The sequence below is a fragment of the Motacilla alba genome, chromosome 4A (assembly GCF_015832195.1).
Source record: "Motacilla alba alba isolate MOTALB_02 chromosome 4A, Motacilla_alba_V1.0_pri, whole genome shotgun sequence".
Taxonomy (NCBI): domain Eukaryota; kingdom Metazoa; phylum Chordata; class Aves; order Passeriformes; family Motacillidae; genus Motacilla; species Motacilla alba.
In genome coordinates this window covers 12,450,647-12,475,622 of record NC_052045.1, presented here as the reverse complement: position 1 = coordinate 12,475,622, position 24,976 = coordinate 12,450,647, and the positions used below count along the sequence as shown (strand labels likewise).

Sequence of the window (24,976 nt, the reverse complement as noted above, 5' to 3'; positions counted from 1 at the left end):
AGCGCGGCCGGGCCCCGGCACCCGCCGAGAACGCGGCCCCGGCGCGCATCCTTCCGCCGCACCGGCGTCAGGCCCGCATCTGCTCGCCCGAGCGGGGACATGCGGGCGGCAAACAGCGATGGGGACGCGCAGGGAACGAGGGAGGGCTTGGGACCGCTGCTGCCGGGCCCCGCCGTCCGTCACCCCCGGCGCCGGGGGAGCCCCGTGTGCCCGCAGCCCCGGGGCAGGGACGGCCGCGCGTTCCCGCTGGGATGTGGCGGTGGCGCGGCCTGGCAGCTGTGCCCTGCTCCAGGAACAGTACAGAAGTACAGGGGAAGGAGTTGCTGCAGTTTCACCCTTTAATGCCAAATATTTACGTGGAGGTTATGCAGCTATGGAACTGTTGGCTGGAAGCGACCTCTGGAGGTCTCCAGCCCAAAGGCCCCATCGGAGCGGGACCCATGGACACCAGGTCACATCAGTCCCAGCCACGTCTGAAAACCTGCAGGGCTGAAAGCTCCTCTGCCTCCCCAGAGATGACCAATGGCCGTGCTGTTCACTACCTTGGCAAGAAGATTCTCCTGGGTTCAGTCTGCCCCTCCCGCTGACCCTTTAGCCATCACCCCCAGCTGTGCTGGCTCTGTCGCGTTAATAACTGCGCTTGAGTAGCTGTAAACTGCCGTTAGATTTGCCTCAGCCGCCTTCTCGCCAAAGCAAACAAGTTACTCCTTGCTCACCGGCTGCTGGACCCTCTTCTCAATGGCTCTTTTGAACAGGGGTAGGAATTTGTTTATAACAGGGTAAACATCTTCTTTTTATATTTATAGGTTGTTCTGCTACAGAAAAGGGAATGAGGGTGCAGCCTCTTTTTAGGAGGTGTTCCTGAAGCTTTACTGGGGACTGAGAGGCTGAAGAAGTGTCTGGGTCATCGTAGTCCCATGTCATCCTACAGCAGCTGGTACACGCTGAGTATCAGGACTGCCTTGGGTCCAGAAAGTCCTTTTTTGTCCTCAGTGGAAACATCACCTGAAAAGATAGCAGGCAAACAGACCATAATGGGGCGGGGGCAGGGAGGGGGTCCTGTCCTCTGTAGAAGCGCCTGGGCTGAAGGATGCGGTGGGATAACAGGTTTTCTGACTTCCATCCGTGGCCACAGAGCAAACTGCAGGCTCCGCAGTGCCTTGCCTTGTGGGGACAAGATCTTTCAAACCCACACTGCGCGCGTTCCTGTGAGTTTGTGTAGTTGGGCACGCTCGTATTATCGGAGCTACAGGCACTTCTGTGCTGTGCAGTTCTCTGCTACTGCAGCAGCTGAGGGGCGTAACAGGGGCCCCAGATACCGAGAAGCCGTGCTGGAGAAGATGTACTTCGGCTTCTACACTTGGCCGTCTGTACATCCACGATATTGCCTCTCTCCCTGTTTATACAAATTCAGGGCTACAGTCCCGTTCGTGTCAAACTAAAGGAAACTAGCAGGACAGCATTTGTACCTTCCCAGCCTGGTTCCCAATAACCTCTCCTTGTGCTATTTGCATTTCAATGGCTTTCCAAGCCTCCGGTAATTGTCGGGGGAGGAGGCGGGTAAAAAGGCTATTATTATATTAGCGTTGGATCAGCTTTAGCAAGCCTGAAGGCATGAGAGAGCATCGTGCAGCTGATGCAACCCGTGACAGTATATTGTTTGCCGTTCTGTGTGAGCCTGGGGTGTGCACCGATGCCTGGGAGTTGATTCATAATTACAAAGAGATGTATGAATGTGGCTTTGAATGGGCAGGAAGGCAGCAGCAGCGCTGCGCTCCGAAGCTGGAGGGAAACAGGGCGGTACGAAGCAGGATTTCGTATTGGAATCAAGCATCTGGCCAAACCCCCGGCATCCAAGGCTGCCATCCCTGGCTGGTCGTGCCCAGCTGGAGCTGGGGCTGTGTGCGGCAGGCACAAGTTGGGTCTTTAAGGAGCCGAGCCCAAGGCAGCTGGAAAGCCTGGGCCCCGGCCAGCAAGTGACTCAGCATCGCCTGACCTGTGCCCGGGAGCCGAGGCTATTCTTGGTTCGGGCTGTGTTTAAGGCAGCTGAGCTTAAATGGTTCCAAATTGCAGCACAGAGGATGTGTTGTGAGGCTGCAGCCTCGAAGGCAGCGTGCTGCTTGGGGCTGCAGGGCCGTCTGCCCGGCGGATCGCTCCTGTGACCTTTCCGTTTTCTTCTCTTGAGCGAGAGGAAAGCTGTAATCTTTAAATAGCGGAATAAACAGTCATCAGAGAAACTCTCAGAGGAAAAATATACTCGCTTCCTATTATATTTTAACAGGTGTCATGCTCAACTCTTCTTGCTCCCTGGGCTTAGCACACTTGTTTTGTAACTGAGCAAAAATATGGGAAGGGGAGATGCTGATTGGGAAAGGTAATACTGGATCACACAAAATTCTGAATCTTTTTCTTCCTAAATACGTTCAAATAATTTAGCAGGCTCAGAACATGTAATCTGTTAGATCTCAGAGCCCCTCACAGGCGCTAATCAATTGCCCTCGGGAAGTGATGGACCCATAAAAGGCATCAATTTAGCTACTACTGAAGGACTGCTGTTTTAAAAGCAGAACGAGCTGTCATGTAGCACTGCACAGCCTTTGCCACACAGTTACCTGAGATGGAAAATGAAGATGCACAATTTAAAGCGAGTAATTTCAGGGGCTGAACTGTGTTTCGACCTTTGTCTCCTGTCTGAGGTATTGTTTTATGGCAGTATTTTCAAAAACAACAACTCTTTTCTTGAAGTAAAAAAAATTTGCTAATTTGGGGGGAACTTTTAAATTCTTGAATGAGGCTGGAATGCATTTGGCCAAATTTTCTAAATGCCTTGACTTCTAAAGTCTTGGTTAAAGTTATGATCCAAGTGGTTCCTTTAATTAAAAAAAAAAAAAAAAAAAAGAAAGAGGAAAAAAAGAAAAGGCAAGCAGTAGTAAGAGAGGAGAGCTACAAGCCGCCGTCAGCCTGCAGCACGCAGCGGCCCGCGGCTGCAGGACTGGAGGATATTCCCGGGCTCCTCAGCCACAGCTGCATCCCCGTGCCGAAGGAAGGAGCAGGTTTTCAGTAGGTTTTCCTGAGCAATGGGCTGCCTGGTGGCCACGCTGCCGGCGCTGGTGCTGCGCCAGAGCTGCCATCCAGCAGACTTTGCTCTCCGGTGCCGCCCCTCGGGGCTCGGGGACCCGGCTGGCTCCTCCCGCGGCTCGGGGCTCGGGGACCCGGCTGGCTCCGCTTGGGGCTCGGGGGCTTGGGGACCCGGCTGGCTCCGCTTGGGGCTCGGGGCTTGGGGACCCGGCTGGCTCCCCCTGCGGCTCGGGGCTCGGGGACCCGGCTGGCTCCGCTTGGGGCTCGGGGACCCGGCTGGCTCCTCCCGCGGCTCGGGGCTTGGGGACCCGGCTGGCTCCGCTTGGGGCTCGGGGACCCGGCTGGCTCCGCCCGCGGTTGTGTGCCGGCGCGGGGAGCCGCTGCTGAAGTCACGGCTGAGTAGCGCTCGCTGTAAACAGCCTTACCTGCTCCTCACTGCTGCCAAGTGCTGCTCGGTATAACCCTCTTCCCAGAGAGCCTTCGGTCTGTTTCCTTGCATAACCGATGCATTGGGGAATATTTGTACGAGGTAATTTTAAGTCTGTCAGTTCTCTGCCAACACTGGCTGTCTAGACTACTGCTATAATCAAAGGTGAGAGGTAGGTTCCTAATTACGGTTAATCACACCCTAAAAGATGCCTTGTCTGTATGGAGAGCGCGGGCACCTTACATAGGTGATAAAAATGGGTTTAACTGTTCCCTGTTGTGTGTTGGGTCTGCGGGTGACTGCAAACAAATGCCTCACCTTGTGTAAATCAAACGCTTCAGCCGCGCTCTTAAAGGAGAAATGTTAGTAGTACTCCGATGGACATTAACTAGAGAGTGCAGTTATTTTTGGCCAGTCCCCTGGGAGCACCTGCCAAGCATTTCCTCTCATTTCAAACCTGGTTGTTCCTGCCGAGAAAGTCTGGGTCAAGGTGAGTGCCTGGCTCTTCACCGGCTGTCTGTGCCATTTAAAAGGGAAAGAGGAGAGGAAGCCGAGCGGCAGACTGGGTGTGAGGAGTGGCGTACTCCTGCCGGAGCACGCAGGGATGAGAACAGCACTGCTTGGTATGGTTTATGTACCAATGAAATGCACCTGCTGGTACCCAAGCATCCATGTACAGTTCTAGAATGAAAACGTTGAAACATAAATTAAACAGAGAAAATGAACTGTGGCCTCATTTACTGCAGGATGACAGCCAGGCGGTTAAACCAAGGGGATTGTGCACCTGTCCGAAACTGAAGGGAGCAGCAGGAGCCGAGGTCCCTGTGCGAAAGGTTCCTGAGAGTCATTAAAGCTGTTGCATGGACAGGATCAAGCATCAGTGTGGGGACTTCAGCATCAGGTGGACCAGGCTGTCCCCTTCTGTGGGAGCACAACTGCATGACTGGAGTGTGCCCAGGGATGTGGCTCACAGGGTGCCACAGGGGAGCTGGCATGGCCAGGCTGCTCCTCTCCCACTTCCCAGCACTGTGTGGCTGGGAGCACTCTGCTCTGGAGCCAGGCACTGCTGGCTTTTATCAGAATAGTTGTGATCTTCATGGAAGGCTGCTGGGGCTTTGGGGTCAATTCACATCTCTTGCAAATGCCTTAGGAACTTATATTTGTTCTCTGGATTCCTAAAAAGCAGACTAACCTAGTGTGTTCTGTGGGTGGTTTTTGTTTTGTTTTGGTGGTGGATTGTGGGGTTTTGTTTGTTTTATTTGGGTGTTTTGTTTTGTTGGTTTTTTGGTTCGGTTTGGGGGGGTTGGGGGTTTTTTTTGTTTGTTTCCTTTTTTTGGGGTTTTGTTTTGTTTTTTTTTTTTTTTTTTTTTTAATTTCCACCAGGGACAGAAATTGCTGGCTGAGAATCTGAGGCCTGAACCCAAAAAAAAAAAACAAACCCATGTCTCAAGAAGCAATGTAACTGCTCTGGCAAAGATTTTTGTTTTTTCTTAGCCTACTCCAGAAGTCTGCAGAATCCAAAAGGGCTATAGAGTGTAAGGTGACGTTCAGTGCATCAACGAACAGCTGTAAAAAAGCTTTTCTGCCTTTCCCAGCAGCTAATAACTTCATTGCACAGAACTTAGTTTTTCAGAAAGACCTCATGTGATTTTTGGCTGGCTGAGGTGAGGACTGTTGAGGAATGTTCATAGTTACAAGTGGGGAGAATTTTTTTTTTTTACGGTAAAAACCCCAAAACCCTCAGACAAACAAGCTTGCTTTCACCAAAGTCTTTGTTCCTCTGGCTGAGAGTGTGCAGTATTACCTGCAGTAATAAAACAGTGCATAAAGCAGCCTTATTTGGACTGAGAAGTGTGGAAATTGGAGTGCAGAACAGGTAGTGTCAGGGCAGCCAAGGGGTCTGTGTGGGATTTTTCCCTCAGACTGGATGGGTGATTTATGTGCCTGGGTTGGTATAATGGCAAAGAGCAGGTACAGCTCAGGGCTGACACTGCCTGGGAGCCAAGTGTGTTTGTTGCCAAATTCTGGATGCTGGCTCTTGCAGAAGAGAGATGAGCCTGTCTTCTTGGCTTCTAAATCTAAGGGAGACTTATCACAGCTAAATTATATGTGTCCCTTGGGAAGGCTTTTGAGGCCAAAACCACTAAAACCCAGATTCTTTCATCTAAATACAGTCCTAGGAAATTATCATAGTCTGAATCTAATAGGCACTCTCCCTTGGAGAATGTTACCCCTCTTATGTAAATAAGGGTTTGCTTGTTTACTCATCCTTCTACCTGTCATGGAAAAGTTCCAATGAGTATAATAAAAGTCATGCACAAAAAGGGAAACTAACATTTTATTCTGAAGTTATTGCATGTGGGTTGTTAGGGTTTTCTTGAACCACACCACAAAATTTTATAATTGGGCAGTAATTTTATATCAAATATTGTGACAGGTGCAAAGTCCTGTTGAAAAGCACTCATCTGTCAGGTTCTTCCTCTGTGAATCTTCTGTAAATGAGGGAGTTAAGAACCCCATATGCTGGACAGGGGGTTCTTCCCAGACCCCAAATTCTTTCCAGAATGCACAGATGTTCCTTTGCTGGGACCATTCCTCACCACAGGCTGGTGACCTCTACCACCTTAGCTGGATAGACATGAATTTGATGCTTTTAATTTAGTATTATGGGGATTATTTTCTTTTTATCAAACTCTGGGGACAAATACAAAGTGTTGTTACATGTGACTTAAAACTAGGAAAAAATATTAAAATTAAGGCCATTTTCCCACAGCTTCTGTTGTGCTTGGGCTGCTCTCCACCACATGGAGTCTGTGACCTGACCCCTGCTCGTGGCCCTCGTGGTGACACGAGTGGAAGGGGTTACTCAGCCTACTCATGAATGAGGTTATCTGCTGACAAACCCAGTTGTTTCTACTGCTGATGTCATGGAGAGGTTCTCCAGGTGCAGCAAAACTCCAGGGCTAGCAAAAAGCAGAGCTGGTGGGTGTTTAACTGTTGACTTAATGAACAGAGAAAAATCTGACACTATTTTGACATATGCCTGAAGTGATGCTGTCTTACACTCGTGCGCCTTTGAATTTTGTTCCTGTCTTCGTTTTAACTCTTTTCCCTCTTCCTGTTGCTGCATCATAACACTTTCCTTCTCCCCTTCCCTCCCCCCGTATTCCTTAACATCTTCATGATTTTGGGAGACATTAGCAGCCCAGTCCTGGACAGCATCCGAGCAGTAACAAGCCAGCTGAGATGCAAAAAGCCAATGCTCTGCAGCAGAGCAGGCTGACACATCAGGCAGCCCTCCAGCTGCTGGGAGGTGATTGCAAAGTATAAATAAACCCTGCCTGTAGTGGAGAACAGAATCAGCTCCTCACCAGCACAAGCCTTGGCAGAAAGCACGTGAGTGCACAGATGTATTCGAGTTTTGTCCTCAGCTTGTCAGTCCAGGTGCTCTGGGCAGGCGTAGAAGGGAATAGTGCTAAACATCTGACAATCAAAACAGACTGTTACTGCTGGATCACAGTATAACAACCAGCTTTCGTGCCCAGACAGAATTCCCACTGGTGTCAAAGGTTTTATTTCCACTGAGGAATTGGTAAGCGCTGTGGATTTTGGAATATTATCAACATTAAAACAACAGTCTGGACTGTATTTTCCCTGCTGTTGTCATGTGAAACACTTAGGGGTGACTCTAAGTGTAAGTCTCTGGTACTGTTTAATTTTGTTCATTTGATGGCAGAATAGCTGTCTGCTCTGTTAATTAATTTCTCCTGCTGTGCTTGGGTCTTTCACACAACACTGGGGGAAAAAAGGTCTTCGGGAGTGAGGCTATGTAGCACAAAGCCACAAAAGTTGTTAGAGGGACCCGGGGGAGGCCAGAGGTTTGGAAAGCTGGATTTATTGTTTAAAACTGGTTTTCCCGTAGAACACAAGTGTGTGTGTGTCACTGCAGAGTCAGCGGGCAGAGCACGGAATGGCAGGAGCCTGCCTGACCTGCCAACTGGAAACCCATTACGAAATTCTGTGATAATTCACTCTAAACAAGTTCATAAGGGACGGGGAAGCTGTTTCTCTCCCATTCAAAGCTGCCACACCTTTTTACCACTGGGATGAGATTTTGCAGTCTCCTGCAGCTCCACTCTGGGCTCCTCGGGCTCCACTCATTCCTGCTGTGGTCAGGCTGGGAGCTGTTCCTCACAGGTGAATAGCACTGATGATAATTAAATTTTCATTCCACATCTTGAGCCAACTGCAGAAGTGTAAATATTGTTACTGCTGTTTTACAGGTGAGGAGAAGACGTGTGGGGAGGAATGTGATTAGTCTGGAGAGCTCAGCCCCGTGCTCTCACTGTGAACTCGGCGCAGCTTGCACTGAGGGAGAGACCTGAGAGAGGCTGAAGAAAAAGACCCCCTGTGTTATTGCTGCTCTGTGAGAGGCTGAGGGCCCCAAAATCATAGACTAATTTGGGTTGGAAGGTACCTTTTAAAGGTCATCCAGTTCAGGCCAAACATCGGGTTGTTCACAGCCCCATCCAACCTGACCTTGCATGTTTCCAGGGATGGGGCATTTACCACCTCTCTGGGCAACCTGTGCCGGTGTTTCTCCACCCTCATTGTAAAAACCCTTTCTTTGCATCTAGCTAAAGTCAACTCTTCTAGTTAAAACCATTACCCCTTGTCCTATCACAACAGCCCCTGGTAAAATGTTTGTCTCCATTTTTCTTTTAGCCCCTTTAGGTACTGGAAGGTGTTTTAAAGTCTGCCTGGACCTTTTCCCTCTGGTCACCCTCACGGCCCTCCTCTGGTCCTGTTCCAGCAGGTCCATGTCCTTGCTGTGCTGAGGACCCCAGAGCTGGACAGAGTGCTTCAGGTGCTGCTTTCTTGGCTCCATGCAGAACACCACCAGCTTGGATTCGTGTGGCTGAGCTGTTGCATGTCTGGTGTCGTAGGCAGGGCACCAGAGCCCAGGCTGGTGGGGCTGTCACGATGCTCTTTCCAGCTGTTAGGCCCAACACTCACCACAATTCTTTCCTTCTCAGCATCTCTCCATGGCCTGGCTCAGTGCTTGGCCCCTTGCTGCTGGTTGCATGAAGGCTCTGGGATGGTCTGTGTGTCTGGCATGTTTGTGTGTGTTGTGACTCTTCCAAAGAGCTCCGTGCTTTGAGCCTACTGTCTTCCAGATGCAGTGTCTGCCCTGCCTCTCCCTCCTGGTCCTGTCCCTGGTGGAGTGTTTGCTGCATCAAAGCCCAGTTTGTGCTGCGAGCCCATGATTTCTCTGGTATATTTACACTTGTAAAGGAAGATTATTTTTTTTCCCCTTGTAAATATCACGGCACTTCTGTTGCTTCTGTGCTGGTCCATCTGTGCACCATTTTCACTTGTACTGACTCATGTTCACAGAGTAGTAAGAACTGTCTAAAAGTGTTTTAATTTCTTAGTTAGAGTGGGGCCATTTTGCTTTCCCAGTTAGCTTGGAGGCAGATGTGTGCTGGGGTTTCTTTTTCCTAATGTCATCTTTGGACTCTATTGCACTGGTAAAAAATTTAATTAAGTAATTTTCACTTTTCCATTCAGATTTTTCAAGACTTCCTCTGTTTATAGGGTTTGTTCTCTGTAGCCAGATATGTTTTCTGCATGGCCAGAAATCACTGGGTGTGCACCCCCTCTGAAAGTGGGTACAACATCTTTAGCCTGTCACAAGGTTTCAACTTCAGATATTCCTGAAGAAGGAAACTTTACGTTGTTCATGCATGTTGCATTCATCCCCCTTGCATGGTGCTGTGCTCTTTATCATGAGTGATCACACGCTCATTTTCTCCACTTCTGTCTCATTGTAGAACAGACCTCTGTCAAGACACCTCTGGCTGTTCTCAGGGTAGACAGAAGCCATTTACTGAACTGCTTTGGAACATTTTGACTTGTCTTTGCTGCTCCATGTGCACCCAGGGTTATCTTCCCTGCCTGCAGGCCAGACCTTGCTCTGTGGCCAGGCTCATCACAGGCTCTTTTCAGTAGCTGCTTCTCCTGTGTTCATGGAGATGCAGTGTCTGTGTCCTGCTCAGCTTGACCTGCCCCCAGCTCTCTTCTGGCCTGCAACCACAGGGCACATTTGCAGTGAAAGCTCTGCAGGCCCTGTAGCTGCAGGAGTGTCCTTGGTCTCTGCTGGATTCTGTGCGTGTCCCCTCACTGGTGTGCCTGGCACTGTGGGGCACCAGGCTTGCTCAGCACTGAGGGTACTCAGACTGAAATATGTGTGTGTGTGTGTGTAGGTATATACATACCTATACATGTTTATATATATTTAAGTCTGAGGCTGAAAACGGCCAAATTGTGATCCTTCTCTCCCCCTGACAATATGAAGAGACGTGTTTCACAACAGCCAAGTCTGCCAGTATTTCAAAGTGCTGCTTTTAGAAGCATGGAGTTGTGAGAACATTTCAGTAAATTACAAAAAGACCCTTTTAACAGGGGCAAAAGTGAGTCTTTTTCCTTAAATATATTCTTGGGAGAGACACAAGCCATTTCAGCCAAAATGAGAGTTTAGCCTGAGGCTGAATCCAGCTGGAGAAATTTTCAGCCTAAACAATTAATTATAGATGAAGTTATGAGCAACCAAAACTGGAGTTTGTACAACAGTGTAATTACAGCAGCGCTTTCAGCTCTGGAACACTGGCACTGGTGTCAGTGCAGGTTCTTGGGTGACTCTCTCAGGAAGGACTTGCAGAGCTGTCCTTCAAACCAGATAAACTCTGGCTTGCCTTGTTGAGGGAATAGGAGCAAACATTTCACATCAGAAATAATCTGCTGCTGAAAGATGAATTAACTGGTGACCTTCAGAGCACTGTCTTGTCTGTATTTGGAGTTTGCCCAGGTCAGGTTTAACCAGGCTATTATGTTCCTCTTGCACGTGGGAGGTTGTGATGAAGAGGGAGCCTCCTATGACAGGGAACAGCTCAGGCAGAAGGAATTGGGATGGCAGAGATTAATGGGGCTGCATCCTGCTAGCAATATCTCCATCTGAGCAAGGCTTTCCTGGGAAACTGGAGGGCAACCTCCTGATGGTGGAGGTTGTCTGTTGTAAAAGAAGCTCCTTGCTTAGCAGGGAGAACGCATCGAGACTGCAAGTGTGTCCTGAATGAGTGATTCCTCATGGAGATGCTCATGCCACACACAAACACGTTTTAGAAGCTTGCACATGGGGAAATATTCTTGACTCTGGCTGCTAAATTGAGCTGCTTGTGAACCCTTTTCAGCAGTAGAGATAGTGCTGACAAATAGTCATCTTTGGTGATGAAAGGAGTGCAGGTGAGAGGAAATTTTGTGGGAGGAGATCCTGCTCTGAATTTCTTGTGGAAACCATAATTATGTGATTCAGTGTAGAAAGGTATGAGAGTTTCCAGTGAAAGCTATGAAAAACACTTAGGGAAGCAGCCTACAGATGAGGCTGCTCATTCAGACCTTATCTATTCATGTGGGAGCGTGGAAACCTTAGCACTCTGCCTTATCTCCTCTCCCCCGGGAGATCAGTGCTGAGAGAGTCTGACCTCTCCCTCAGCGTTTCAAATCAAACCTGCTGTAATAGTGGCTTTGGTCATGCACTGCCTCAGTCACTTCATGAAATAATCTTTTTCCCTGCCCCTCCGGGCAGAAATATGTCTTGCCCAAATTCCACTTAAGTGATACCTGGAGGATAGCTGTAACGGAGCAGAGCAGTGGCAGAAACATCCTCCCTCGCTCCCTGCAGGCTTTCCCTGCAGGTGCTTGGCATGTTCAAGGCAGTGGAAGTTTGTCTCTCTCACTGGGGCGGTTCCTGTGTTTATGAAGAGGATCCCTGTTTTCCCTTGCTCCTGGGCTTCTGCAGTTCCCTGCAGGTTTAAATTAACTTTGATTCAATGTTTATTAAAAGCAGTCAGTGCAAGGAGAGTCTCAGATCTGGAATGGATGTTCTCCAAAAACAAGGGCACCTCGGTGCCAGCACAGGGGTATCCATACAAACAGCTCTCAGCCAGAGCTGGCCAGAATCTGTTTTGCTTTCTCACACTTGGAGCTGGTACATTTTAAAGGATATCAAGCAGTAAATGCGGCAAAGGGGAAAAATTGTTACAGACTGTATTTGGCAGAAACCCAGCAAAGATAAAATACCATACGTTCTGTGCAATGAGCTCCTACATAAATGATTCATTCACCAGAACACAGCTGGGGTCAATGTCTTCTGTTTGAATAGCCCAAAGTTATGCAAATATTTTATGTGGATTTTCTAAAAAAGGAAAAAAAATACAATATCTAATGTTCCAATAAAAAGGCTCTTTATCTAAGTAACTTTTAAGAATCAAAATCCCACAAGAACAGTGTCACCATGTTATACTCATATATACAGCAGCAAATGACAAGATATGCCCTAGAGATGCAAACTATGAAAAGATTGCTTGTTTTCCTTTGCTTTGCCAGCCAAGTCTGTGTTACAAATTGTGTGTTGTGGAGATCACACTATTTCAAAATATCAAACTGCTAATTAAAGAAACTACTCAAGGAAACTTTCCAGTAGAACAATATATGCTGTGGGATAATAGTAGTCACTATTTCTTTAATGAGTTCCTTGCCTAACCAGAATTTCTTACAATACATTCAGTGCAGCCATTCAGTTAGGTTATTATGAATCACATGTGTATTATTTCTGATTTGATATTAACATAAAAACTTCTGATGAACCATAGTATTACAAAAACAGGTCTAGTGTATAGAATGGCAATATTATTCCTGCTGATAAAAGGCTGGAAATGAAGGTCCTTATGCAGCAATACAATTTAATGTTTTAGTTTCTAGACTTAATTTGCAAAGGTGCTGGGAAACTACAGGTCCAGCTGAAGTCAGGAAGGGCAGGGTGTCCCTGGATGGTCAGGTATGTCAATGCACAGCTGGAGCATTGCTCTGCAGTGCAGCATTGCTTTCTGTGGGATCTGAATCAGCAAAAGGTCATGGGAGGGAGAAACCTTTCTTGGTGTTGTTCTCGTAACATGGCTGGTGGAGAGAGCAACTTGAGATTTTCTTAAACACTTAGATTTTGCTATAGTGAAGGAATTTAGCAATGTCATCCAAGGAGACAGCGTATACAAGACTTGTGAAGTGATGCAGGTAGATCAAGTCAAGGAAAGAACAGTTTAGTTGTGTAGCAGAGATGTGAGTGGAGAACATAAGATATCTCTTAAAGCCCCTCTTCCCCATTCTGTGAGAGTATGGTGGTGAAGATACTCCTTTCAGGTTCTGAATACAAGTTGACATAATGAGGTGATTTTCCAAAAATATTCCAAGAAGGTGTATAGCTTTTTCAGTGGCTTGGTGGTGGTATCTAGGTGCCTCATTTGGTATTCTTGAAAATCCTTCCTTTCTTCTAAAGAGCTTCTCTAGTGTCTATTTTATTTTCTCTGGTGAACAAGAATGACTCCCTGATCTTGGGTTTTGCATTTGCAAATAGCTATTCTTTGTATTCCCCTCAGATGAAGAGAGCAAACAACTATTTAAAGCAAAGAATGCAAGAGCTTGTGAAGTATAAAAGTGAGCTTTTCCTCCTCATATGTTTGGAGAGGTTACCAGGCATTGGATAAGTAGTCCTTGATGAGTCCTTGGTTTGAATTGCAGCATCTGACCACACAGCCACATTCCACCTGGGGAAGGATTGTTCCCCATCTGCTTAAAAAATCTCTCTTGTAGCCTCTGAATGATTTAGGCTTTCCTTTATCATCAGATGAAATGATAATGGTCGTGTTGGGATAATGGCTTTGGGTGGTTCAGCCACAGCAGGTCCTCACCCTCAGGCTGGTTACCATGACTTTCACTCATTGGAGCCAGGCTTGGCTCTAGTGTTTAATGGGCAAGCCAAAATCTCAGTCCAGTCACTCTGCCCTGAACACTTCCAAAATGTGGGTTGGATGTAGATTCTCTCTGCTGAGCAGATCATTAGTCAGTGTATTAAGAAGCAAATAAATGTTAATGGTGGGACTCCTCCATCACAGAAGACAAATCAGGGAAGAAAAATGGAAAGGGTCAAAGACCAGTATACCTGTGTGCCCTCACTGGAGCCATCTTTAGGGGGCTTCGCTCCTCTCAGTCTGGAAGGCAAAGCTTTGGATCTGAGAGTTACTGGTCTGGGAAGCTGTTGACATCTGGATGGTGGAAAGTGTAGAGAAGTTGGTGAAGGGCAGCAAGGGACCACAGAGTCCCTCACCACTGACCATAGACTCCCTTGTTTTCCTTTGTATATTGATGGTCATTCCTGCACCTCCTCAGATGCACTCCCCTCTCCTGCCTTCCACAGCATTGCTCTTTGCATCTCAGTGGATTTATTCTCCTCCTTATCTAATTTTAATTAAAGCTCCTGTCTCCCCCCACCACATAATCAACTGAAGAAAAATGAGCTGGTAAGTCATTGTTTTTACCACTTTGGCAGCAAACAAATGTTATGTCTGGCATGCTCGGCACCAAGTCAGAAAATGAATCAGCAGCTGTTGTGACAGAAGCTTTTTCCTGAATGGGGAAACAGAAAGAAAGAAAACAGGCCAGGGGGAGGTTTGTGCAGTGGGCACTGCCAGTCCCCATCACCATGAGGAATGTCTTTGCCCTCCCCTGGGGAAGGTGACCCTGCTGCTGGAGAGGCCCCTCTCCCCCAGCATGGGGCCAGGAGGAGCTGCTTTGTGACTGGGGCTGGATGGGCTCTGATGCCCCTGGCTGTGCCTGGGAGGGGAGCATGGGATGGGATGATTTAGGGAAAGCAAGAGTGACCCAAATCTTTGCAGGCCTTCCTGAAAGCCCCACTTCAGCCAGGCAGGCAGTGTGAGTCACACAGATGCATTGAACAAGAAACACCTATTTGTCCTTGGATGGCACTATGGCATGGCTTGTTTTGTGCCCATCCATGGGAAAAGGATGAATTATTTCTTTGTGTCTGGATGGACTTGGATCATATTGAATTGTTCTCAGCAATAACCTTGACTGCATTATACACAGCAAGCTGGGAGCTGCAGGGTCTTGGAGGAGAGAGTGGTTTATGGTGCCCCTGATCACCCTCATCCTTTTGTTTTACCTCTTGGTTAACTTGTCTTCTTTGGCATCTGCTGATTCTTTTACACCAAACATTTGGGGGCACGTGAAAAATGCTTTTGACTAATACTAGGGCCTTGTTAATATATTGCAAACTATTTCTACAGGAGCAGCATTAAAGTTTTATCTGCTAAATAAATATTGCCAGGCTAAGCTAATATACAGAGGAGGTCTGGAAAAATTACAACCATGAAGCAGGCACAGGGTCCAGCTGGAGAATTCTACTGTTTGACTGGATGATGATCAACACTGGAGCTACAGCAGGTTTGTCTGAGGCAGAGAACCAGCCTCTGTCTCTCCTTGGAAAAGGCAGCTTTTTCTAGGGCACTTTTAAAAGCAATAACAGACAACAACTGAGCCAGCTGAGCTGGTGACTGCAACCTGCATGGCTTCAGTAAAGTCCAAAGGGACAGTGTGTGGTTGCTAGTCAGGGCAGAGGTTGTCCTGGGTTTCTGGAGACAATTGTCCCACTATTTATAGCTTCCTTCATGCCAAACAGACGAGCAATATGTTTGTGCTTTCCCTGTACCTATAAATTCCCTCCTCACCTCTGAAAAATATGCCCACCCTGTCACATGCCACATGGGTCAGAGCAGGGATTTCTTCCATGACACAGCTGGAGGAGCTCTCTCTACCTCTGGCTTCCTCTTGCTGCATGTGCAGTGTTGTTTGCAGTGCAGGACAAGGCCATGCCAGAAACCCCTCCTGGTTTTGGTTGGGTTGGTTCAGGGTGGGATGGGCTGTTTTATGTTAGTATGACAGAGTACAGTGATTATGAGAAGAATAAAACCGTGGGCCAGGTCTGTCTGACATTTTGTGTATCAACTGACAGGGTTTTTGGTGAAGCTCCAAATTTCCCTTTCTGCTCCCTTTACACCAGTACATCTGATCCAGTGAAGCACTGGTTTGTCTGAGTCATAATAAACCTGAAGTCCTGTGAAAATGCCAGGCACAAAGCACCCACAGCTCCTCCTGGTCACCCAGACAGAGGAGCAGAATGTGGTACTGAGAGCCTGTCCCACCACAGTCACAGAAAGATGTTTTTATAGAGATTTGTTACTCACTGATGGAAGCACTGAAGCGACAGTCACAGCCTCACACATGCCAGTACTGAGTCCTCAATTGCCCAGTTTATGTAGGAAAAAAACTTGAGGAAGATTGCTCTAATAGGCATGTGGTTACTTTTTCTTTAACTTTGGTTTTGTCTTATGACAGGTATGGCTGCTGGATTTATAATCCACCAGGAGGAACCCATTAGACCTCACTTTCTAGGAACACTGCTTTTTATTATCTTACTATATCATTTATTTTCTCATCCTGATCCTGCAAAAGTTTTACATCCATTACTGTGGTGCTCTTGTTGCTTGTGTGGCAGCAGCTCGAAGGACCCCAGCCCTGCTGGAGGAGGACAGGACCCAGTGACAACCTGACATTGCCCCAGAGGCTTCTTAACTCCTGGGAACTTCATCCTCAGCTGCTGAAGGTAATGGGAGGTGGATCAGTCCTTCAAAGTAATTTCACCTGAATCATTCCTGGGTGGGCTTTAAGGTAGTTGATTCTGTTTGCAAAGGTGAAAAGGAGGGAAAGGTGTACTGTTGGTGAGCATGTGCTGTGCCTGCAGAGGTGGTGTGGAGACACCTTTTCCAACCTGTACTTAAGATATGTTCTGCCTGATGCTGAAGGTGTACATGCAGCTTGCTTTACAGGATTTACTGAAGTCACTCCTGATTTGCTCCAGGCTGTGATTATGTGAGAGGAAAATTAACTTCATGGCTTGTCCTAAGAATCAAAATCAAAGCTAAGGGCAGGAAAGGTGCAGTGAGGTTTTGGCACTGACTGTCTGCAAGCCCCAGCTCTCTCCTGACCAAAGGCAGAGTCCATCTCCTCCAAACACATCCCAGTGGCTGTGCTGGCAGCCCTGGGCTCTCTCACAGCAGCACCCCGGGCATGGCTCTGCCATTTTTAAGGGATTCAGGATCAGGCTGGGGCTCCTGCACAGCTGCAGTGCCTTGCCCCTATTTTATGTTCACTGAACGATTTTTGAATGGACTTCAGAAGCCATTAGGAACCCAAATGTCGACTTACACTTGCAAAATGTCTCTGGTTAATGTTTTCCTACTGACGCTCTGCTTTGCTCCCCGCCTGCCAGAGTTTCCTGTGACCTATTTGAAATATCACTCTCCTAAGTGAAAATGTGCCTCTCTTTTTCAAACTTGCAAAACTCACAAAAATAAATAGCCTAATTTGGCCAGTTAATAGCCCTCTCCTGGGGCTCCTCTCAGCAACTAAGAGGCCTTTTAAATACAACATTTGTGACTGCGTCATTAAAGCTCTGCATGATCCAAGCAGACTAAACCAAAAAGAAAGAAATGCCTTATTTGATCTAAGTTTTCTTTTCTTTTAAATAGTGACACTAGAGACCCATTTATTTTTAATTACACAATTGCTTTATTAAAAGCCTAAATCCTGCAGTCCCTAGTCATTGCTCAGGCAAAACTGTTATCATTGAAGGAAGGACCTGTAGGAGTCAATCCTAAAAATAGGGCAGCTGACAAAGTGCCTTTCAAAATGAGCTTGCTTTATTTTTGAAGTATTTCCCAAGTCAAAGAGAACTTGCCTTTGCTTTGCTTTTCAGCTCTGCAGCAATTTGAAAACTGAATCTAGAAAAACATTCGCTCCAGAAAGCAAAATCAATCCCAGTTTTCCTTTCAGACTGGCTCTGCTGCCCTTTTTACCCTGAAACACCACCCTCTACAGAGCCACGGTAGTATTTACTGGCACAAGATATGCATGGGAGTTCATACAATCTCCTGCACTGGAAGAGACCCACAAGGATCATCAAGTCCAACCCCGGACCCTGCACAGGACAGCCCCAGCATCACAGCATGTTCTTGAGAGCATTATTCAAATGCTTCTTGAACTTTGTCAGGCTTGGTGCTGTGACCATTTCCCTGGGGAGCCTGTTCCAGTGCCCAACTCCCCTCTGGGTTTGGGCAGCCCACTTTGAGTCCTGCAGTACCTGCAGGGAGTAAATCCAGCTGCTGGGAGTCTGGCAGAGGGCAAGACTGATCCTGTCACTGATCCTGTGCTACACAAATGCATTTGTGTGCTTGGACTGAAGGACAGCTCTCCTTGCTGGGTTAAGACAGTGCTGCCAGCAGCAGGAGAGTGAGCAGGCTAGCCAGCCACATATACTGGGTTATATTTCTGGGCTAAACTCCAGAGCCTTCAATTTTATTATCTAATTACCTAACCAAACTCATTCATCTTTATTTTTCAGCCTTTCCCACAGACACCAGTTAAAATGCAGCTTTGCTATCTGAAGTGCTGCCCAGGCACTCTCTGCTTGGAAAAATTCATGGTTTCTCAGCTTTATTCACTCAGTCTGTGTTTTCTTAGTGTAAAGGATGAATGGCAGAAATCCCAGCCCTGATCAGCAGCAGAGGTCTACATCAGGCTGTGCTGAGAGGAAGGTGGCTGCATTGTCATGGGCAGCTGTACCAGGGGAAGCAAGAGAAAGAAAATAAGCCTCTGCTTAAATGCAGGCTTCATCCCCAGTGTGACATGTCATTAGATTGCACTCAGGGCTTTGTGGCATGGCTCACTGCAATGTCTTTATTGCAAAGGATAAACCCCAAGAGTTAGTAAATAAAAACAACAGGGGGGAAAACTGCCCCCCCCCCCCCCCAGAAGTTAATGAGACATCAGGAATGCATCCCTGGACAATGGAGTCCAAGGGGGAAAAATACTGGTGTCCCATCCTTTTTCTCTGCAGGACATGAGCCCTCCTCTCCATATGTTACTGTCGTGTAGATGTAATCCATGTCCCATGCTGGGGCAGAGGCTCCTGCTTAGCATAACCCTGCCCCTGGGCGGGGCTTATCGTGTAAATATACTGTCTTTTCTGTGCCCCTTGCCTGTATTTCCTAAGGGAATGCACATGCTGGCAGGTTCAGTGGGCATTCAGATGTAGTAAATTGCTACAAAGCAGAAAAGCTTCCCCCAGACCTGACAGTATTGCTGTTTGCTCTCCAGGTGGCCAGGACTGGGCAGGGGGAGAGAGGGGAGAGGTGGCAGATGCTGTGGAGCACGAGGCTGCTGTCTTGCCAGCTTGCTTTGGTCTGAGGGAGCAGACATGGGAGGGAAGCCCTCCTGCAGCCTTCCTCCCTCTGAGGCCCCTTGCAGACAGAGTCCTCCTGGTGCTGCCTCCCAGCCCCAGCACAAAACCCACTGGATTTGGGGGCTGTGCCTCGCAGAGGGCCGGGGCAGAGGCATAGATGCTTTGTGTTCAGTCTGCCCTCCTGGCCATCAACAGGCAGCAGAGCCAGGGTGAGCACAGCAGGATCACCAGGAAGATGTTGGTACTGTGCTGTGCCAAGCAAAGAGAGCAGGAGCTGCTCAGCAGGGCAGTGAAGGTGTGTTGCAACCCAGGCAGGTGTGGGATGGGAAGGACAAGCCTAAATTCATGCTGAAGGCAGGATCCTTCTGGAGCAGAGCATAGCAAGACACTGGACGCAGAGCAGAAGGGTAAATGGAGATGAGTTTGGTCAGGAGAAGGGAATGAGCATTGTCAGGAAGAGCTACTGCCTGTGGTGATGGAGTGCTGAACCCTCAGTGTGCCTGGTAAAACCCACCAAGCTCCCAGGGTGTGCTGTGCTCTTGCAGGATTCACTCAGGGACTCTCTCACATGTGGCCACAATTCCACTCGTCCTGCACCTCTGGTGGCAGTGGTACTTCTCACTTTAGCTCCACCTGCTAGGCTGTCTCCAACCACACACCAGCTGACTTTATCTTCCCAGATGTTCCTTATGATCTCTCCCATTCTAGCTTTTACCCTTGACCACAAGCAGCACTTGGAACAATTAACACCTTGTGCTCCTACCATCTTATGGTTTACAAGGCAGCTGGTTACTAGGGCAACAACTGCACTTTCTTCTTTCAGTGTATTGACTGAAAATCAACATTTTATATTAAAGGAAAAGAAAAATAATATTCTCTCAAGCCACAGTGAGTTACAACATCATCTCTCCTGTAATCAAGATATTGCTGAATTATGGTGCTATAAACAAACACTTCTGATATAACCACAAACACTGTGGGACATGTAACACATTGGCAGTATATTTCAAGTGACAAACTCATTTATTGTGGGGAGTGGAGGGAGAAAAACACCTTTCCAGAAGCCACAGCAAGGAATTACAGCAAAGAATGACCAGAGCTTAAGGGTACAGGCACAAAGTAATTCTAACAACCTGCCTGGAATAAAGCCCTTCGAAGTATGAACAAGATTAGAGCAGTACCAGTGGTACAGGAGGTGAGGATACCGGTTATTCTCTCCTTTCAACTGGCATAAATCATGATTAATTCCATAGCACTTAATAGAATTACCGTGCTGTGAGACTGGTGTAAGGAAGTAGCTCCTAGGAGGGGCTGGGGAGGTGAGCCCACAGCTATCCCATAACCTTTGGAGGCCGGTGTGGAGGCGTCCCTGCTTGCAGGTGGGACTCATGTTCAATCATGAATCATTAAAGGCACATAACTATCTGGGAGATCAAAGAGATCAGGGGCTTGAGGTGAAAGCAGCTCGTGCCAGATGCTGTGGAGGCAGAGAACAGGCTGGGAGCTGCTCGCCAGAGATTTCATCTCTTGCTGTGTTCCAGGTGGCTGCTGGGTCACTTTGGTCAGTGGGATTGGAAGAGAGCCATCACCTGCCTCCTGGACGGTCTGCCAGCCCTGCTGTGTGGTGAGTTTCAGCTCCGGAGACTTTTTTGCCCAAACAGGATGATTTTTGTGTTCTGTTTTACTACGCCACAGTGTGCAGGGCTGTTTTGGTAGTCACCTGCTGCCCTAGTTGTTAAATACATGGGATCTGTCAGTAGTGCCTCTCTCAGCTGTGAGTGGGACCACGGATGGAGTGGGGGAAGCAGGATGGGCTGGGCAGCTGCTCAGTGTCTCCCCAGACACATACAAAAGGACATCTGTGCTGTGCAGTGGCAATGGGAGAGGGAAACAGGAGTATTGTCTCCCTTAGCAAACCTGGCCCTGGAAAAGATAATGTATATAGCCATCTCTGGATGTGGTGCACATGTGGATCTGATCATGACAGAGACTTGTGAGCAGGAGCTGTCAGTGCTTAAAGCTCATTGTCTGTCTTGTAACTTCTGCATTTACACCAACATGCAGGGTATTAACAGGTTATCCAAAGCTTGCCTGGGGTTTGCAGGCCTGACTTTGAAGTACAAAAATCAGCTAGACTGTGACGTTTTAAGTGACCTGGCTGACAATATGGGCGTCACTATAGCCTTCTGTAAGGCTGGTTTCCAAACGTGCCTTTACAAGAACACTGGGGTTCCCTGGCTGTAGTTTTAAGAGAGTTTCAAGTTGAGGGGAATAAAGCTTCAAGCAATTCCACTGCAGAGTTTGTAAATGAGCACAAAAATGCATTGAATGGGAGCTGTACAGACTTCTGATGGGTTTGACAGCACAGCTCAAAAGTTCCTTAAATAAAAAGTCTGTGATTTCTGGCAGCTTGCAAGTGCTGAACTTCTTTGGATTTCAAAGCAAATAGATACATCTTAACAAAGACCACCCCTTGTCAGCTATCCTAAAAATTATAGCAGAGAGATTGAAATAAAATGTGTGTATTTGTCTCTCCTGGGACATGACGGAAGGGGAAAGCATTATCAGAATTCTTTAAACTCCTCTTAACAGTATTGAACCAATTATTTTGTTAAATCTGGGTTTGTTTTCTGCCTCTCAATGAGAACATTTGAAGTCTATCTTCTCCACCATTTACGAGTTACCAGTCTGCAAGTGTAAAATTTCCAACTGGAACATATGGTATCAGAGGGAACAAGGGGGAAATATCTGATTGCTCATGCTCCCCAAACTCCAAATCTACTCCATTTAGTATTTTGCTCACAGTTCCTGTAGGGGAAAATAAAAGAAATCATCTCTGATCTGAGACCAAGCACTGAACATTTCACCCTGAATAGGAATCTGTTTGAAAAACTTATAAGCAGCTGAAAAGGGAATAGAATAGAAACTACATTTCTGTTTCTTCACAATGGGCAGAACTGAGCGATGCTGATAAAACCTCTCTGAACCTTCTTCTCCGAGTTTTGACCCCTGTTTTGGGGCCTTGCCTCCAGCCAGCACATGGGGACAGAGCCAGTAGCAGGGCAGAAACCACTTGTTCTCTTTCCTTTGGGTGTCAGTGAGGCTGGGCAGTCCAAGGCTGCCAGCAGAGCTGGGCGTGCAGGCAGTGGGGCTGCTGTGGCCTCTGCACAGGCTGGGAGATGTGCTCTGCCTCTGAGCCCCGTGGCATGGGAGGCTGTGCAGGACACCTTGCTGGCCATGCTGCCTGGGTTAACCCCGCTTGGAGTTTGGAACTGGCCTGAGACTCACCTGCAATGACATTTGACCTTTGAAATCACCAGGCAGCACCAGCTATTGGGCACTGGGTAGCCACAGTGCTCCTGTAATTTGTCAGTTCCTTGCTGGCCTCTTGGTGCTCCCCTGGGCTGAGCCATTCTAAAGGGGCATCCCTTTAGCTGTCAGTGATCCTGCAACCTTCCCTCTGTGCAGGGCAGCAAGGATCCCCTTCCTTTGCTTTCCTGCAGAGCAGAGGCTGAGCCCTGAGTAACCAGGCTGTAAGGTGTTAGAAACAGGCTTCTCACTCTTCATCCTGGCAGAATAAGGAGGTCCTAAGCCTGTAGCCCAGGGAACTGATGTGACCAAATCACAGAAGAGGAACCTTTCACTTGGCAGCATGATGGTCGTGTAGTGCCACATGTACAACCAAATCTATCCTCCCTGCCATTCAGACAGAAAGCAGCTTGTTTTGGAGCAACTTCCCTGGGAGGGGGAGGAACAGATGTTTGAACCAGAAGCGTGTGTGACAGTTGGGAGAGACAGCGTGGAAACGCACAGTTGAAAGGAGAAGTCTGATGGGAGTGTGATGACAGCAGCAGGACTTCAGTGACAAGGAGTGGGAAGGAGAACAAGCAGGGAGGAGTGTTACTTCAAAAGCTGAGCAAAGTGCACAAGAAGATATGTCAGGAAAGCGTCAGAGAAAGGAAGAGAGGAAATGTGAGAGTAGAGACAGGCTTTGGGATCTGTCTGCAAGCATGTGTGACCTGTTGCCTGACAAACAGAGAAAGGAAGGCCTTTTATTCCTCTGCCTCCTTCCACCAAGTTAACTCTTCTTGCAGGCGAGCTGGCTGCCAGCTCTGCTGGAGCTCTTCACTGAGTGCTCCTGGAAGGTAAAGCTGCCTCTGCTGCTCCAAAGCACGGTGACTGGGGGTACTGTGTGAAGGTCCTCTGTCAGGGATGCCCAAGCCCTTCCTCTGCCTTTATAGGGTGGCACAGTAGCCACAAGCCTTGGGACTTCTGGCCACTGCAAGAGTCTGAGGAGAAGAGGTGACAATCTCGTAGCAGGCTTCACCTGTAATTGTGCTGCGATCACAGGGGCAGGATGTGTGAGCAGGGAGAGGGAAGTGTGCTTGAGTATTTCTCCTGCAGCAGGGAGGGACCTCTCCAGCAGTGCCTTACCCTGGTGACATCAATCACAGCTCTGCAGTGTCTGCTTTTACCCTAGTTCAGCAGATGTGCGAGGCAGACCGGGAATACGCTGCTGGAGTGTGAAGCCTTGGAGCTGGGGGAGGGGGCACAGTCACTTCTCCTCCTGAGGGGTTTGCTGAGGCAGTTTTGCACAGCCCTGCCTTCACCCAGGGTGCCTTGAGAAACACAAACTGGTCCGTTCTGCTTTGTGACCTCTTGTAGGGAGGGGAGAATTTCCTTAAGTATAGGGTGAGCCTTGGGATAGAATAATGAAGGGATTGCAAGGTAGATGCCAGCCACAGCCAGCTGGGCCAGGAGCTGCAGTCTGACGATGGATGTTGCACGACTGGCGACTTTCAGCCTTCATACAAACATTGGCATTCATTTCTTGGTATGAAATCCCAGCAAATTAGAGGCAGACAATATCCCTTAAGCAACGGGGAAGGCTGAACCAGGGTGATGGAGACAGGTCAGGGTGTGCTGTGTCCAGCAGCTCTGGGGGAGAGGAGTCTCACAGCAGGGACCTGTCAGTAGTATGGGCTGTGCAGGGTTGAGGCTCAGCCAGCAATGCCTTCTTTCATTTATTTATTTTAAGGATGAAATGGATGGAGAGGAACGTGAGGGAAAAACAGTGTCAGGACACTGCACTAGTGCCAGGGTGTTGAGCACTGTTGTAGAAACAGCTTGATGAAGGGGTGGAAGCCTGAAGGATCTGCCCCTCCTCACCAGGAGAAGCAATGCAGGCTCGTGGTAAGGAAGTTAGTTTTGGGCTCCATGGAATCAATGCACAGGTGATGTTGGGAGTGTAAAGATGATGAAAGCCTCTCTGGTGCCTGCTGTACTGGTTGACTGGGCTGCAGGACCCTTCTTGGGGCTGGTCTGAGGAGAGCAGCCGTGGGCAGCTCTCTGTGTGGCTGTACTGGCTGCTCTTACTCCAAAGCTGGGGTGTGGGTCTGGTGCTGAGGGGCAGAGGGGACCTGCAGGCTGCCAGGGTGGCCTCAGACAGAAGGAGCACAGAGGAGCAGGGACCTTGGTGTTTTCACCCAGAAGTGATGTACTTTGTAGCAGGATAGGGTTGAGTATAGATGCTTGGCTTTATGGAGCAGAATTACACCTTTCTTCTAATTAACTTGCACAGGATCTTTTGCAAGTTAATTGTAAGAGTCAGGGTCAGACCCAAGTTGCATTTTCTAAAGGTACTGGTGAAGGTACTGAAATTAAATTCTCGTGAGTGGAAGGGTGGAAGGGTGACCTGTTCTCCCTGCAGTTGAAGCTCAGAGCAACAGAGCAGTCTTTAGTCTCTGGAGGAGGTTTAAAAATCTTCCAGGTCTGTGTTCCTTGTAAAAAAAAATTTAGTCAGCACTTGACACATCTGACAGTTGTCAGCCCTTGTTCAATGTGATCAGGGCACTGTGTACTGAATAAATCAGGGAACTCCATTCTGCCTCGTGGCTGGGAAATGCTCCATCACCAAACCCTGGAGAGATGCCGGGGTGCCTTTGGAAAGCAGCTCACTGGACAGCACAGGTGTTCTGCCTTTGCCCTCCCAGCCTAGGCTTGCAGAGAAGGTTTCCTTAGGACCAGCAGCCTGACTTGCTCAGGCTGGTGCTGCAGCCACACTCCTGGGGGAGCAGAGCCGTACATCACCCAGCATTTTATGTGTGCCTGGGAAAGGGAGCCTGAATCCCCTTCCTGCACGGAGAGCTGCCAGGCTGGATGCCAACACACAACCCTCAGCATTTTTTTATTTACTATAAACCTCTTAAATGAAGGCTGGGGGATGTTTTTCATTTACCATGTTACTGTATGGAACCAAT

The 24,976-nt window shown here is 48.1% G+C and overlaps 1 long non-coding RNA gene across 1 annotated transcript; it reads left to right on the top strand.

Moving 5' to 3' along the window:
* The first annotated feature begins 17 nt into the window (after positions 1 to 17).
* Positions 18 to 24,976, top strand: LOC119695163. Its single transcript, XR_005255064.1, has 3 exons — positions 18 to 779; positions 15,812 to 16,079; positions 20,258 to 24,976. It is a non-coding gene; the product is annotated as an uncharacterized LOC119695163 (long non-coding RNA).